An 18025-nucleotide genomic window follows, 5' to 3' on the forward strand; every position below is an offset into this window, starting at 1 on the left:
AACAAGCTTTAGGATCCCAGTTCAAGTCCCCGCTCCCCACCTACAGGAAACTTCATAAGCACTGAAGGAGATTTACAGATATCTATCTTTTTCTCCTCCTTTGTATCTTTCCCTCTGCTCTCAATTTCTTTGTGCTGGCCAAGAACAGCAATAACAACAGTAACTATCAGAACAAGGGTAACAAAATGGTTGAAATGGCTTCCAGGAGAAGTGGATTTGTAGTGCTGGCATCCAGCCCCAGTGAAAACCCTGGGGGCTATAAATCAATCAGTCAAGCAAGCAAGCAAACACACAAACAAAAAAAAACAAAAAAAAAAACACTTCATCTTTCAAAGATGTATTCTGATTGAGTTTTGATACCGGGCTTAGATTGTTTAAGCAATTAAAATTAATACTTAAGAGATTATATTCCTTTTATTCTGTCAGTACCTTAGCTATTGATTGGAATTTGGATGTATACTTACTAATTAGGATGTAAAAAGTATATTGGAATAAAAATGTTGTTAGTTATAGCAACTGGGCTGTCACATGTAAACAAGCTCCTAACTTGGTTACAATAATAGCTAACTGTTGTCATTTATAAAGAACCTGTACTGCTCTTACAGTTCCTACTTCTGATCTTGGAATAGCTGAGCCTTTACTTGCACTTCCTGTTAGTCACAACTGAATGACTGCTTTCCATGCTGCCATACAAGCCACACAGCTGCTTCTGAAATCTCCTGAGGAGTCAAATCAATCTCCCACCTTTCACCTGGTGAGATCTTTCTTTTTATATATACATATATATATATATATATAGTTTTTATTTTATTTACTTATTCCCTTTTGTTGTTGTTATTGATGTCATTGTTGTTAGATAGGACAGAGAAATGGAGAGAGAAGGGGAGACAAGAGAGGGGGAGTGAAAGACCTGCTTCACCACCTGTGAAACAATTCCCCTGCAGGTGGGGGACTGGGGGCTCAAACTGGGATCCTTACGCTGGTTCCTGCACTTTACACCACCTGCGCTTAACCTGCTGCACTACACTCCAACTCATATATATATATTCCATTTAGTAGCCCTTGTTTTTTATTGTAGTTATTATTGTTCTTGTTATTGATGTCGTCGTCACTGTTAGGACAGAGAGAAATGAAGATAGTAGGGGAAGACAGAGGGGGAGAGAAAGGCAGACACCTGTAGATCTGCTTCACTGCATATGAAGCAAACCCCCTGCAGGTGGGGACTTGGGTGCTCAAACTGGGATCCTTACGTTGGTTCTTACGTTTTGCCCCAGGAGCACTTAACTGGCTGGCTCCCATCCGACTTCCTGGTGAGATCTTTCTTAACAAAGGTATGTTATTCCCAGTATAATTTCTTTCTTTTTTTTTTTCTTTATTGGGGGATTAATGTTTTACAGTCATCAGTAAATATAATAGTTTTACAAACATAACATTTCTCAGTTGTCCACATAACAGTACAACCCAGTCCAATTTCTGATATTTCATTCATAAGTGGGTAGGGCCCTTTCTTCTATAAGCTATAAGCTACAATCTATGCTCTCAAAATGCTTAAATACTCTAGACTCAGACCTGAAAGGCTAATGACAACACTATAGATTCTTTTTTTCTCATTTTTTAAATATTTATTTATTCCATTTTTTGTTGCCCTTGCTTTATAGTTGTTGTTGTTTGTTTATTTATTTATTTATTTTACCAGAGCACTGCTCATCTCTGGTTTATAGTGATGTGGGGGACTGAACCTGGGACTTTGGAGCCTCAGGCACTGAGATTCTCTTTGCATAACCATTGTGCTATCTACCCTCCACCCTATTGTTGTTATTGATATTGTTGTTGTTGGATAGGACAGAGATAAATGGAGAGAGGAGGGGGGCACAGAGGGAGAGAGAAAGGCAGACACCTGCAAACCTGTTCACCACTTGTGAAGCAACTCCCCTGCTGGTGGGGAGCGGGGCCTCCAACCGGGATCCTTATGCTGGTACTTGCGCTTTATGCCACCTGTGCTTAACCCTGACTCCTGACACTATAGATTCTTTACCTGTGTTTATTAATCCCAGATACCTTCTGTTCTACCCCTACTTCTTCACATCCTACTCTCTATAGTTATTGAAGTAGCTATATAATAAGTAGTAAATAAAGTCTACCAGTCCAATCTAATCTCTGGCAAGACCTTAACATAGTCACCACCTGGCAGCTTCCAGTATATACCTTGACAATTGGCTGAAAGTACTCTGACAAATGTAAGCCAAGTAAAAGATAATCTCTAAGATATCTCTATTGTAACTAAAAAAATAAAAGCTAATACTAAAAACCTTGAAGTTAACTGAGGCCCTTCTTAAAACTTAACTGTACTTCTTTTCTTATTTTATTATTTTTTATTATTAGATAGAGACAAGTGCCCCTGGAATGTGAATGCTCCACAAAGCAGGTGTTCCCTACCTGTGCTGTTCTTACTTGGTGATTTTTCTATTAATAAAGCCTTGGTGATTTTTTAAATATTTATTTATTTATTCCCTTTTGTTGCCCTTGTTTTACTGTTGTTATTATTGTTGTTGTTATTGATGTTGTCGTTGTTGGATAGGGCAGAGAGAAATGAATTCAATCCCTATAGAGAGGAAGGTCAAATTGACCTTCAGTGATTAAGGGTGATTAAGGGATGCATTGGATCGACCTTCCCGTGAGTACCCACCCATTCATTGGGGAAACTGACGATCCTTCCTAGTGATCCTTCCTAGCCGACTGAATCCACATGGATCCCAGTCACTTTCAAAGCCAGCAACAAGCAGCTCCTGACAGCTTTCAACCTGACGCTGTTGACTGGCTACGGAAGGGCAAACGCTAGAAGAAGAAGTGATTAAGCAGTAGAGAGTATAGCAGAAGACCAGAGAAGTCAAATGCCTTATATGGAGACTAAAATGTGTCTAACTGTATCTATAGTAACCAAGGTGAACTGCCCCATTTTTATTTTGTATTTCTCTTTTGCTTGCTTGTTTGCAATAGCTACTTGCCATGTTAGCTTCTGTAAACTGGGATAGCGTCTGCTTTTCTAAAGTATAAAATGGAAACTGAACTTTTTGCTCAGGGCCATGAGTTTTCAGAGGGATCTGGACTCTCAGTTTGCGTCAATAAAGTCCTTTATTCTTCACACACCTTGGCTCTGGTCTTTCTGATATCCAACAGAATTCCTTCACAAAAGCAAAGTCTAGACTGAGTGACATGTACACCTTACATCTCAAGTGCTAATGAGTATAGAAACCACAGAGTATGAAGGCTTAATTAATTTAATCATCTACTTATTCAAATTAAATTCATTAAATTAAAAAAATTACGATTTGGGGGTGAGAATAGATACCATAGTAATTATGCAAACAAACCTTCATGGCTGAGGCACCAAAGTCTCAGGTTCAATAACCTGCACCTCCATAAGCCAGAGCTGAGTAGTGCTCTGGTAGAAAAAAATTAAATTAAAAATTGTGAGCCTGTTGTTATATCATGAGGTTCATGAGTTAGATTTATTGACACTTTCCTGTTAATGACACAAAGTCCTCCAACTTCAAATACATAAACAATCTACAGAACCTCTAAGTCCACATATGTACAAGGAAAAATAGTGGATTAAATCATAGTACACTTTTTAAAAAATATATGCTCTGGTCTGTTGCCCTTTATTTATTTATTGTTGTTGTTTTTTATTTTGTTGGATACGACAGAGAGAAATGGAGAGAGGAGGGGAAGACCAAGAGGGGGAGGGAGAGATAGACACCAGAAAACCTGCTTCACTGCCTGTGAAGTGACTCCCCTGCAGGTGGGGAGCTAGGGACTCGAAACAGGATCCTTATGCTGGTCCTTGCGCTTTGCGCCGCTTGTGCTTAACCAGTTCGACCCCCCCCCCCCATAGTGCCCTTTTATGATCTTAAATAATTGGAAACTTTCCCTCTATTACTGAAAAAGATCGATGTCTATTATTTGCTGTACAATAACACATTTTTAGAACTGAACTAACCAGAACTGAACACACGATAAATAAATTAAATTGAAAATCTTCATTAAGGAGGCCAGATGGTGAGTACATACACTGCACTGCTCAAGAATCTGTGTTCAACTTCTGGTCTCCAGATGATGGAGGAGAGTTAAGATGATGGAGGAGAGTTAAAACTGGGGCAACAGCACTGTATGTGTGTGTCTCTTTCCCTTCCTATCTCCCACTACCCTCTCACTTTCTCTCTGACTCTACCCAAATATCAATCAATAAATATCATTTTAGCAGGCCAGGCAGTAGCAAACCTGGTTAATCTCACACACCACAATGCACAATGACCCAAGTTCAAGACCCTAGTCCCCTCCTGTAATGGGGAAAGCTTCACAAATAATGAAACAGAGCAGAGCTGCAAATGTCTCTCTCTCTCTCTCACTTTCTTTTTTTTTGCTTTTTTTAAAAAAATATTAATTTATTCCCTTTTGTTGCCCTTGTTGTTTTATTGTTGTAGTTGTTGTTGATCTCGTTGTTGTTGGATAGGACAGAGAGAAATGGAGAGAGGAGGGGAAGACTTGTGAAGCGATTCCCCTGCAGGTGGGGAGCCGGGGGCTCCAACCGGAATCCTTACACTGGTCCTTGTGCTTAGCGCCACCTGCGCTTAACCCGCTGTGCTACCGCCTGACTCCCTCTCTCTCACTTTCTATCTCATTCTCAATTTCATTCTGTCTCTATCGAATAATGAATGATAAAAAATATCTAAAGGGGGTGGGGGTAAATATTAAAAAAACAGTAATAATCTTAAAATATGACTACAAGTAGCTGAGCTAACTAAGCACAGTGGGTATGCAAATTACTTCCATTTCTGAGACTCCCAATTCCGGTTCACAACTGAGGGCAGGGGTAGATAGCATAATGGTTATGCAAACAGACTCTCATGCCTAAGGCTCCAAAGTCCCAGGTTCAATCCCCTGCACTGCCATAAACCAGAGCTGAGCAGTGCTCTGGTAAAAAAAAAAAAAAAAAAAAGTAACAACTGAAAAGTGTTCTGAGAAAAATTATAAGTAGCATAAAAGATAATTCTCATTCCCAACTGGAAACAGGCAGTGGACAGGACCCCACGTTTTCAATTTCTGCACACTACATTCGAGTCACTGTAACTGCGTCAACATTTCTTATGCCTCTCTTCATGCCTCTCACTTTAAGGTAGGGGACTGCTAATGTTTCCTAACAAGTTTATTAGAAGACAGTTCAATCCTGGGACACTTATGCTAGATTCTCTGCTAAAACCAGAATAAATTGAATAAAAAGAAGATGCACATGGGTAATATTTCTCAGTTTTCCAAATAGCAATTCAAACCCCACTAGGAAAACTAACAAATGTTACACATGTACAAACTATTTTATTTTATTTTATTGCTGGCTCTAAACCATTAATTCCTCAATAAGCAAATTAAAAAATAATAACAGCTCCAGGGATAATATAACAGAGAAATTTGTAGTCACTAAGAAATATGAAAATGAGAAAGAATTAAAGAAGTTCTTAGTTTCTTCCTTTCTATGTTTTTTTTAAATATTTATTTTTATTTATTCCCTTTGTTGCCCTTGTTGTTTTATTGTTGTAGTTATTATTGTTGTTGTCGTTGTTGGATAGGACAGAGAGAAATGGAGAGAGGAGGGGAAGACAGAGAGAGAGGGGAGAGAAAGACAGACACCTGCAGACCTGCTTCACCACCTGTGAAGCGACTCCCCTGCAGGTGGGGAGCCGGGGCTCGAACCGGGATCCTTATGCCTGCGCTTAACCCGCTGCGCTACAGCCCGACTCCCCCTTTCTATGTTTTTAAAGATTTTATTTATGAGAAAGACAGGAGTAGAAAGAACTAGACAGCATTCTGACATATGTGCTGCTGGGGATCGAACTTGGGACCTCATGCTTGAGAGTCCAAAGCTTTACCACTATGCCACCTCCTGGGCCACAAAAAGTGCTTAGTTTCTATCTACTGAAACCCCAGGTCCCAAAGAAGGCAGAGCAATCACAGGGGCACTGCACCCAGCTGGAGGCCGACAGGTGCTGACAAACATGCTGACTCCCCAACCTGAACATCTCGCCTGCCGTCAGCAGGTCCGTCCTCGCTCCCCTGTCCTGGGTCCAGATCCCAGGACCCTCAGTAGAGAATGGGACACGACCAAGAAACTGCACCCATGACCGGGAGGGGAAAAAAAAAAAAAGAATGGTGATCCAACCCCTTGTCCACAGAATAGGACACACGAATAGGACAGCACCAGAGGAATCCAACCCTGGTGTAAGGTGAAGATAGTGGATTGACCAGGGAGAGGCCCAGACACACAGCTCCATCCTGGAATATGCCTTTTTTCTTTATTTAAGTATTTATTTATTTTCCCTTCTGTTGCCCTTGTTGTTATTGATTGTCGTTGTTAGGACAGAGAGAAGTGGGGGGGGGGGAGAGACAGAGAGGAGGAGAGAAAATAGACACCTGCAGAGCTGCACCTCTTGAAGCGACTCCCCTGCAGGTGGGGAGCCAGGGGCTCGAACCCAGAGCTCTCTGCTGGTCCTTGCGCTTCGCATCACGTGCACCTAACCTGCTGACTACCGCTGGACTCCGAGCAGGGAAATATTCTGTCAAGTCTCAAGCTAACCCTCCCAATCTCAGCCTCAATGAGCCACACTCACAATTTACTGAAGTCTCCTTTCCAACATCAGCAGATGAGAGCAGCACTGAGAGAAAAGCGGCGTCCCAGAAACACAGGATCCATTGCTAGCGTCTCTCACTTCCTGGACTGTCGGCTTTCACTTTGGAGCACCGCCCACCAACAACCCACATTGGTCCATGTCCACTGTCTCAGAGTTTAATTGGGTGAAGCCCTTGCCACACACAACTACTCTTCTGATTGGATAATGTTCACACCCAATCAAAACCAGAGATTTCTAAGTGACAGCAATGCTGTCCTATCAACTTTTTTAGGGGCTGTGCCTGGAGAACCATTAAGGCCAGAAATGAAATGACTGGCAAAGCTTTCTCTTGCATAATCTAGAAGCTTCAGCTGTTAAAATCCTACAATTCCATCAGCTTCCTCACCCAGTTAGCTTTCTCCTGCTCGCTCTCTTCCGTGCTGCTTGGCCGTAAGAGGCGCAGCTCTGTGACCCCGCACCCTGGAGACTTGGTGCTGCTGCTGTGCCCAGCATGCAAACTGCACCCTGCAGCCTGCTCACAGCCTGGCTCCTGGAGTGCAGTGGGCTCCTTTGATGGGGAGGCTGCCTGCTGCCCCTGAGCCATGAGCCCTGCTCTGCCCTGTTTCTAAGTTCACAGACAAACAAACATGGGTAACAATAGAAAATGGTATTGGCACTGTGGGAATCAGCAGGGTTGCACAGTAAGCTTTGGGAGATGTTGTTTAGTGTAGTCTACCTTGTGAAGGAATAAATCCCCCAAGTTGATTCAACTAGAAATCCCCCATATAGAAAGCTAGGTGAATTTAGTGATTAAGTGCAAACCCTTAGAGGACTAGATAATGAAGGAATTTCCCCCTTTTCCCTACCAACAGAGAATTTCTCATTAACTAAGAATGTTGCTGTGAGCAGGGGTAAATAGCATAATGGTTATGCAAACACTCTCATGCCTGAGGCACCAAATTCCCAGGGTCAATCCCATGCACCACCATAAACCAGAGCTGAGTAGTGCTCTGGTAATAAGTAAATAAATAAATAAATAAATAAATAAACAAATAAGAATGTTACCAAAACCCTCCTGTCTTTTAACCTTTGTGCCATGATGGTTATTACTAACCTGCCCACTTCTTTCCTGGAGCCACATGAGTTCATTCCAGGAATGTGCTCATGTGACCACCTTGAAGACATCCACTCCCATTCCCTTTAAAAGGAGATGAGCTCCCAGAATCTGGGTCTCTCTCCCAAAAAACAGAGCCATTGATTGGCACTCTGGCTTGCTGGGGACCCCTCAGGTTTTCTGAAGTCCTAGTGTTCTATGTTCTGTGTCTGTACATGTGTAAGTTTGTAATAATGGCTATTCTGTATAAGTACCACACGTTAACCAATTGCACCACTGGAGCTCCATAATGGCTATTCTATGAGTCTGTGAATATATACTTCAACTTCCCCTATTTCTTGTGTCAGCCTCAGTCTGTCTCAGTTTGTAATGGGTACGGTCAGAAGCAAAATACTTAACATTATGATGAGCCAGGCAGGAGCTTTGAGGCTTTCTGACCACCCATTGCAGCTGAGTTCCCCTTTTCAGCCTAGTCCTTCGTGGTGGAGATTGGTAAGGTCTAGGACAATAGCAGGGCTCTATCCAGGGTACCACCTGGCGTGACCTAATGGTCTTCGGCCATCTTCCAGTCTCCTGACAGTGTTGGATGAACCTGTAGAACCCCCAAAACTAAAAGCTGATAGAGCAAATGCCAGACCTCTTGAATTCAGGTGACAGGCTTACGGTAGGGATCAGGGAAATCGCCCATAGGTTCCGCGCCACTGGGAATATTGCCCTGATGCTGATTCATTTCCAAATTCTATCCTAATGTTTTATTCTCCCTCATGAGCCTCCTTTTAGTGTTTATCAATGCAGTCAGTAGAGTCATCCTGCTCTGTGCTTGTGGTTTACCATCAGTAACCTCCCTTGGAAAAACCAGTTCAGTGTTATCTCCTTATATGTGATCTGGGGTGCTTGCCTCTTAGCTGCATTCTATCTTGACCTGCAGTTTCCTGCACCAGCCAACCCTCTAAGTAACACTCCTCTTGTGACTAACTCTCCTTGACCATCTTAGGTTGACCGGCCAGTTGTGTAGAACCTTGAGTGAGTGTTTTTGAGTGACTGAATTTTTGTGTGACCCATTGGAAGGGTCCAGATTACTCTGACTCTCTCTTGGAGAAAGAGTGGTTGGCCTTCCCTGGGAACGCTGGACACAGGAGAGGTTCCCAAACGGTAGGTTGCACAAGAAGTCCATAGCAGTCCTGGCTGAGCTCTCTTGGCCCTCTCTTGGAGAGAGGAACAGAGGGCATAAGGCTTTTTTCTCTTGCTGGAACTAGTTGGACTAGTCGGGGGCCTTGGGGCCTATCAGAGGTATCATTGGACGGTGGCAAGAGAATCTGCTGAAATGAGAGCCAAACAGATAGTCTTGGAGGCTAGATATCTTGTTGGTCAGTGTTTGAGAAAAAGAACAAAGACCCAGGAGTGAATGTGAAACATTTTGTCTTGAAAACTGTGTGAGTGAGAATGGCTCAGCCAAGATAGTGCAGATCTGAAATTGTGTTGGACCATATGAGTTGCACCTGTACTGGTTAAAGCTGTTCTTTCCCCCAAGCAATCAGCTTCAGATATCAAAAAGATATGCCTTGGTAGTAAAATTTTTCTCCTCTTGGGTGTTAAGAGTATTGACTACATGTTTATATGTGTGTTTTAAGGTTGGTCTTATGGCCTGAGAAACATTAATTTTAAGGTTCGAAGTGTAAGTACCTTTGAAGCTACATTCTTATCAGACAAAGTTAAAAGAAAAAAAGTCTCCAAGACAGTTCTTATGTGGTAATATAAAGGTAAAATTAATTTGCTAAGGTAGATGAGTATTTAAAATAAAAGTCTAAGTATTTAATGTGACAATTCTTCATCTCCAAATTGAGACGCAAATTATCTATGTATTTAGCTGAAAAAGTCCTATTTTGGAGGCCCCCACCCAAAAAAAAATGCCCTGAGAACTCTTATTTGTGGAAATTGGTCCACAGCAAATATGGCATTTGTCTGGCACTGTAAATCTTTTGAGAAGCATTGTCACTAATGTGTGTTAACTCTCTAAGTAACTTGAGTTTGTTTAAAGTTTAAAGTAAAAGTAGTGAAAAATCAATATACTTTAACTGAATTTGGTTTGAAGATCCTGGCCTACAGGGACTGCTACATGAGGTTAAATAAGCTGATCTTTAAAGTTATTTTCTTTAAACTTCAAACAGGGTCTCTTAAAATAGGTATCACACACCTAGGGTGTGCCTTGATCTTAACCAGGTGCTGCAAAAGGTAGAAAGGATATTATTGATAGGTAAATGTTTCCAATATCTTTCCAATTAAAGAGGTAGAAAAGGTCTGGGTAGATGAGAGATAACACAATTGTTATGCTAATAAACTTTATGCCTGAGGCACTGAGCAGTGCTTTGGGTTTCCTCTTTACATTTCCGTGGATTTAAAAAATATCTGGTTAAGCGCACATGGCACAAATCGCAAGGACCAGCATAAGGATCCTGGTTAGAGCCCCTGGCTCCTCACCTGCAGGGGGGTTGCTTCACAGGTCTTGAAGCAGGTCTACAGGTGTCTGTCTATCTTTCTCTCCCCCTCTCTGTCTTCCCCTCTGTTAAAGAGCGAAATCAAACCACCATCCACTGCAAGGAAGCAAAAGATGTTTATTCACGAATTGCAATCCGGGCCGAGATGGTGACTGGTGTTAGTCTACCAAGCTCGACCCTGAACAAAGCTCAAACCATACAATTTATAGGAATTCAGACTACACTCAGGGAGGGGGAACACATCACCTTACCAGCCTATATCCAATCATTTCAAACTTAGCAAAAGCCTGATCTATTCAGAGCAAAGCATGGGCTAGTTTTAGACATTACACCAGACCAAGTGGGGGTCACCACATTTTTTTGTTCTTTGTTGGGACCACCAACCATCTGTTTGCAATCTATCAGGTCATCATTTGTCAGGCCATTTTTAACTGTCTGGTAACAGTATTCTGTTGCAGAGGTCATGATGAGTCCTGCTCGCTGCAGGGTCTGTCAAAATAATTGATGGCCTCTTAGGTTCTGTCGTGGGGAAAAGGGCAAGGAATTTTCCACCTCACTGGGCAGGAGGGCAAAAAGCAACTATATTTAAACTATTCTTAAAACTCAAACTCAAAAAGCAACTATACTTATAACTATTCTAGAGTTACTGCCTCTCACATTCCCCACTCGTCTTAGCTGGGAATCAAATCCTTGATTCATCTTCATCTTCTCTTTCTGTTGAAGCCTCAGCATACCCGGTTCTAAGAACCATTATCTTAAGAGTCTTCTGTTTCAGTGGGCTCCGCAACTGTCCTCTTTAAACGAGTGTGATGAATCTAGTGGCACTTTCCGGCAACCTTTGCAGCAGTTGGTGTACTCAGGATCACGATATAAGGTCTTTCCCAAAGGCTCATAGCACAACATTCTACTTTGTCCTGCAATATAGGCTGGAGATCTGTAAGAACTTGATAACAGTTGTGGAATGGATCAGAGACAAGAGAATTACAGATCATGACAGCAGCAGTCTGCAAAAAGCCATTTCAAAGGGAGACAGTTTGTTTACAAATGGGAAATAGTGCACTCTCAGAAGGGCCTGAGCCAGGAGCGATACCCATCCCCTGCCAGTTTCAAGGGTTAATTTAGTTAAAATCTCCTTTAGGATCTAATTTACCTCTCTACGTGCCCAGAAATATGGGGCTCATTAGCACAATGAAATTTCCAATTTGTTCCCATTTCTCGGGCCACTAACTGACGCACAAAAACAGTGAAAGTCTGTTTACCAGAACCAATGGTGAGAGGGAACTCTCCACCTGGGCACTGTTTTTAATCTAAAATTTTCTTGCTCACCATCTATGCCTCCTCGGACTCTATTGGGTAAACCTCTACCCAACCTGAAAATGTGTCTATAAATATCAGCAAGTACTTATACCCAAAAGTCTCTGATTTTAATTCTGTAAAATCTATTTAGTCTCTAGTCCTAATCTCTCGCCCATTTTATCTTTCTCCTTACTGTATCCAGGGTCCTTTGGAAGCAGGAAGTCTAGTGGAATCAATGCCAAGGCTGGCCCTGCTTGCTGTGTAGCTGCACAAGCTGCTTCATCTGCCCTCTAGTTTCTTTTCTGATGTCCGGAACAATGGGTCACGGCTGCTTCTTGCAGGGTCCATGTGGCCTCCAGTAGGTTTTTTTTTTTTTGTGCTGGGTCATCTTCCCGGCGGGAGTCAGGAATCTTCCCTCCCCACGTGCTCCATGCACATGCCATGTAGCAAAGGCATACCTCTTGGTAGTCATGTTTTTGCGGGGAGCCTCAGGATCCATCTCCAACATCAGGGTGGCAGGGTTCAGGCCGGTGGCAGCACTGAATTTCACTCACGGCTGGTCTAGGAACAGAACTTGGTAGCAGGTTAGGTGGGCATTGGACTTGCCCCAGTGATGGCTTGTCTGCTTTCCTTACCAGCTGTGCCACAGGTGCTATTGTCCTCAGGCATTTTGTCCATCCAGCAGCTACTGGGCCCAATATTTGACAAATAAGCAATGTTGTGCCATGGCCCAAGTTTTTTTTTTTTTTTTTTTTTTGGTCAGCACTCCCCAGTTTATGCCTTTAGTTCATCCACAAGCAGTCTAAATGGCTTGTTGGTAAAACAGCCTTTCTTTCTAGTGTCTTTTTTCTTTTCAGTAGCATCACTGGTCTTTCTCTACCCCTAGACCCATCTTTTTGACTTTCTTTTTTTTTTTTTTAAGTCTAATGTCAAAACATTTGCCAACTTTTTAAAAAAAACCTTCTGAGCAATCTCTCAGCTTTTTTAAAAAAAATCTTTCTGTCTTCTGTAACTTTCTTTTAACACCTGGGGCAGATTTGAGCAACAAAAGGCCAAATTTAGTGCCATTTTATTTACCTTAGAGAGATTTGTGGGCCATTTTACTGCCCCTTGGAGACCCCCTAAGAGAGTCTGGCAGTATGATTGAAAGGGTATCACTGCTGTACTTGTACATTTGTAACCAGTAAGACATACACAAAACCAGATTAAGAGCTTATCAAAATTGACAATCTAATGACCAGAATTGGCCTATACATCTCTATATAATTTTAGAAGGCCTTTTTAACAAACAGATATACCAGTACAGTACATAAAGTCAATACCCAATGTGTTGACATGATAAAATGATTACCATTTCTTTAGCATTATTTAAAACTGCTTAAACAATTTAAGCACAATATTAAAACAGTTTTTGTTAAGACCTTTACTCATCACAAAGCTATCATGAGTAGGCATAGATATAAAACTCTTAATAGATTTTACCCCTTAGAGCTCTAATATGGCAACTTAAAAGGCTAAAATAAACCTCATAACTTAAATATTCAAAACAATAATTTTGTTAAATCAGGATTTGCCAAAACAAGTCTTCTATCAGACCAAAAACACCATTTGCCAAGAATAAATCTCTGACAGTGTCTTAAAACAAACCAGATAATTTTTAAAAGCAGAAAGATAATAAAGAGGAAAACCAGAGCAAAAGCCTTAGGCTAGAAAATCATTAGTATAACCACTGTGTTATTTTTCACTCACCTAAGCCAGTTCTACTTCTTTAGTTGAGAAGGTATTTTAAAACTCTTACATGTCAATAACCTTTTCTGCCATTTTTTACACAGGAGATAGAGACACATCTTCAGTGTGTGATACCTAACTTGAGAAGCTCTGTTTGAATTTTAAAGAGCATACATTTAAAAGTTATCTTTTTAACCTCCTGTAGCAATTCCCATAACCAGGATCTCTAAACCAAATTCAGTTTAACTAATTTTTTTAAAACTTTAAACGAACTTTAATTACTTAGAGAGTTAACACATACTAGTGACTTCTCAAAACATCTCCAGTGTCAGACAAATGCAAATTTGCTGTGGACCAATATCAGTTAAATACATAGATAATTTGCATATCAATTTGGAGAAGAAAAATTGTCACATCAAATACTTAAGACTTTAAATCTTTAGCTGCCTTAGCAAATTAATTTTTACCCTTATATTACCACATAAGAACTGTATTGAAAACTCTTTTTTAAAGAACTTTGATAAGAATATAGCTTTAAAGTCACTTACACTTTTAACCGTAAGATTAACGTTTTTCAGGTGACAAAAACAAACCTAACACACACATATAAACATGTAAGACATATCATAGTCACCTTTTTATCATTTATATATCTGGGCTGATTGTTTAAGGGAAAAGAGCAGCTTTTAACCAGTACAGACACATCTTAGCAACATACCTGGTCAAACACAAATTTAGACCTGCACTCACACAGTTTTTCAAGATGAAACATCTCACATTTATACACTAAGATTTTCTTTTTTAAACTAACAGCTCCTAGGACGACCTTAACTAGCCCTAGAAAAAACAAGGAGGAATAAACAAATTCTTTCTGCTTCTCTCCACGAGAAGCCCAAGAGGACCAAGGACAGTTTTCCAGACTTCTCTATTCAGCTCATCTTCACAAAACTCTTGCTGTGCCCATCTTAAGAGTTACCCTGACCAAGTTTCTTCCAAAATGGGTCACACACCCAAGAAGTCAGTCATTTGAAACACTCACTCACAAAACATAGCTTGTCAGGCAGTGCTGAAGATCAGGTTAGGTCCAGACCAAAACAACAAAAGTCCAGGAATTAGGTACTCCAAAGAGAAAAACTAAAATTACCAGGAGCCTGTTCTCCCAGCTGGGGAGTATCAGAAACCAAACCCTAATGGAAGAGGAGAGCAATGAGAATATCTATTTCAACAATCATTAGGATAACAGACAACAGGGAAACTCAGCTACCATGAGTGGGCAGAAAGCTTTAAATGTTGGGGGGCTCACAAGCCAGCCAGGCATGCCCCTGCAGCTGAGACCTGAACAGCAGGCAGGGAGGGAGCACTCACGGGCCCGTCTGGGGTAACAGCCACACCTAGGCAGGGCAGCGGTGTGGTCCCTGCACTAGAGCTGCTGCCTGGCCCATTCCTGCAAAGTGAAAGTGAGTGAACACAAAACACAAACTGACAAACAGACAAGACACACACAGACAGACAAGCACGCTTAATCAATCTGATATTAACAAATGTCTAGACAATATCTAACACCCTGGATTCCACATTGAGAGTGGGAGAGAACAGACACAAAGAGTGGCCACAAGAGACAGAACTAATATTCTGGGCTGTAGGACCCTATTCCAGATCCTTAGGGTGCGGACCCTGTTTCAGATCCAGTTATCACCCAACCCTGGGCTGTCGGACCCTGTTTCAGATCCTTAGGGTGCGGACCCTGTTTCAGATCCAGTTATCACCCAACCCAAGCAGCCTGGAAGTCGTCACTTCCCAGTGCTGCAGTCTGGGATTTCAATGCGGCGTCCCGCAATCCACAGACCCCAAGCCCTGCAGGGACACACAGACGGTACCGTACTCAAAAAGAAAAAAATCAGGCCTGACTTACCGGCGCCGGGCAAAGCTTCCAAGGCCTCCTGGAGTCCGGACCTGGGATGGGGTGTCCTCGGGAATCTCTTGTCCGAGGAGATCTCGCTGGAGCCTCCAAATGTTAAAGAGCGAAATCAAACCACCATCCACTGCAAGGAAGCAAAAGATGTTTATTCACGAATTGCAATCCGGGCCGAGATGGTGACTGGTGTTAGTCTACCAAGCTCGACCCTGAACAAAGCTCAAACCATACAATTTATAGGAATTCAGACTACACTCAGGGAGGGGGAACACATCACCTTACCAGCCTATATCCAATCATTTCAAACTTAGCAAAAGCCTGATCTATTCAGAGCAAAGCATGGGCTAGTTTTAGACATTACACCAGACCAAGTGGGGGTCACCACATTTTTTTGTTCTTTGTTGGGACCACCAACCATCTGTTTGCAATCTATCAGGTCATCATTTGTCAGGCCATTTTTAACTGTCTGGTAACAGTATTCTGTTGCAGAGGTCATGATGAGTCCTGCTCGCTGCAGGGTCTGTCAAAATAATTGATGGCCTCTTAGGTTCTGTCGTGGGGAAAAGGGCAAGGAATTTTCCACCTCACTGGGCAGGAGGGCAAAAAGCAACTATATTTAAACTATTCTTAAAACTCAAACTCAAAAAGCAACTATACTTATAACTATTCTAGAGTTACTGCCTCTCACACCCTCCTCTCTCCATTTCTCTCTGTCCTGTCCAACAATGATATCAATAACAACAACAATAATAACTACAACAGGGGGGCAGGTGGTGGCGCACCTGGTTAAGCGCTCACATTACAGTGCACAAGGATCCAGGTTCAAGCCCCTGGTCCCCACATGCAGGGGGAATCTTCACAAGTGGTGAAGTAGAGCTGCAGGTGTCTCTCCGACTTTCTGACAATCTCCCCCTCCCCTCTCAATTTCTCTCTGTCTCTATCTGATAATAAATAAATAAAAATATAAAAAAAATAACTACAACAATAAAACAAGGGCAACAAAAAGAAAATAAATAAATATAAAATTAAAAAAATATATCTGGTTTATTTAAGAACCTGTCAGACATTTAAATTGCTAATGTTTCATGTGTTTCTGGTCTGATAAAAGATTTAATGTCAAAGCAACGATTGCCATCTCAACATGCTTCACCTCAGAGTGTATCCAGAGACTTCACGTGTGGAATGACAACCCTTCAGCTTCATTACTCGGGTGAGACCTTTCCTTTTATAGTACACTCTAATTTCATCTCAGGTAGTTCACTTTCTAACAAAGTCCCATAACCTAGACATACACCAGTTTCTGTGAGAGAGAGCGTATGCGCACACGTATCCATAAACTACTGCAAAATATATACCTGAAAGCAGGATTACACTAGAGTTTGCAGTGAGTACCTCCCCAACACTTCCTCTCCACTATTCCAATCTTGGGATCCATGTTTGCTCAACAAATTGTTTGGCTTTGTATGTTAACTCTCTTTTCAATCACCAGGTTCCAGATGCCACCAGGATGCTGGCTAGGCTTCCCTGGATTGAAGACCCCACCAATGTGTCCTGGAGCTCAGCTTCCCCAGAGACACACCTTACTAGGGAAAGAGAGAGGCAGACTGGGAGTATGGACCTACCAGTCAACGCCCATGTTCAGCGGGGAAGCAATTACAGAAGCCAGACCCTCTACCTTCTGCAACCCTCAACGACCCTGGGTCCATGCTCCCAGAGGGCTAGAGAATGGGAAGGCTATCATGGGAGAGGGTGGGTTATGGGGATTGGGTGGTGGGAATTGTGTGGAGTTGTACCCCTCCTACCTTATGCTTTTGTTCACTAATCCTTTCTTAAATTAAAAATTTAAATTAAAAAAAAAAAAAAAGATTTAATGTTTGGCAAATGTTCATTTAGCAAAATTATTTAGTCTAAAATTGTTATTTTAAGGTGATGTAAAAGTAAAAGATTAGTTTGAATATTTAAAAGCTATGAGGTTTATTTTAGCCTTTAAAGTTGCCATATCAGAGTTTTAAAGTGTCAAATATAATAGAGTTTTATATTCACCATTACTCATAGCCACTCCAGGGGTGTGATAGCTTTGTGATGAGTAAAGATCATAGCAGTAAATTAAGTTTGAATATTGTGCTTCAATTTTTTAAGTGGTTTTAAAATCATACTAAAGAAATGGTAATCATTTTATTATGTCAACTTATTGGCTATTGACCTTATATAGTTTACTTGTATACCTGTTTGTTAAAAGGGCCTTCTAAAAGTATATAAAGATATATAAGCCAACTCTAGTCATTGGATTATCAATTTTAGAAAACTCCTAATTTGGCCTTGTATATGTCTTGTTGGTCACAAATGAACAATTGCAGCTGTGACACACCTTCAATCATACCATCAGTTTCTCCTAGGTAGTCTCCAAGGAGAGACAAGATGCCTCACAAACCTCTCTAAGGTGAGCAAGGTTGTGCAGGGGCCAACAGAGAGCTCCTCTCTATTCCTAGAAGGCCTCATGGAGACTTATCATATGCACATCCCAATTAACCTGGGAGCCCCAGAGACTAGGATGGCACTGAATTTGGCCTTTTATCCCCAGATATGAGAAGGAAGATACAGTCAGTTTTAAAGATTTAAAGGAAAGCTGTCCAGTAAAATGGTAGAAATTGCTCAGAGCGTTTTTAAGAAGTTGGCAAGAGTTTGACATTGGACTTTGAGAAGAAAAAAGAAAAAAAAAAGTTGGGGCAGAGCCCAGAGCAGGGTGGGGGGAGTTAAAAAGATTAGGCCAAGGATAGAGAAAGATCAGTGCTTATACTGCAAAGAGAAAGGACAC

The 18025-nt window shown here is 41.5% G+C and overlaps 2 protein-coding genes across 7 annotated transcripts in view; one reads left to right on the forward strand and one right to left on the reverse strand.

Moving 5' to 3' along the window:
- The window catches only part of LOC103123871 (zinc finger protein 709-like), a 236158-nt gene that overhangs the window by 134638 nt on the left and 83495 nt on the right, over positions 1-18025 (forward strand). The gene's annotated exons all lie outside the window — the stretch shown is intronic.
- The window catches only part of LOC132535583 (zinc finger protein 14-like), a 178921-nt gene that overhangs the window by 26632 nt on the left and 134264 nt on the right, over positions 1-18025 (reverse strand). Inside the window, exon 1 of one of the 5 annotated variants that reach the window (XM_060182105.1) lies at positions 6663-6816. The exons of the other annotated variants lie outside the window; for them this stretch is intronic. The gene's annotated coding sequence lies outside the window, so the exon portion shown is untranslated. Of the gene's footprint in view, positions 1-6662; positions 6817-18025 lie in introns of those variants that run through there. 5 annotated transcript variants of the gene reach the window in all.

Source organism: Erinaceus europaeus, chromosome 23, assembly GCF_950295315.1.
Source record: "Erinaceus europaeus chromosome 23, mEriEur2.1, whole genome shotgun sequence".
In the NCBI taxonomy this organism is placed as follows: Eukaryota; Metazoa; Chordata; class Mammalia; order Eulipotyphla; family Erinaceidae; genus Erinaceus; species Erinaceus europaeus.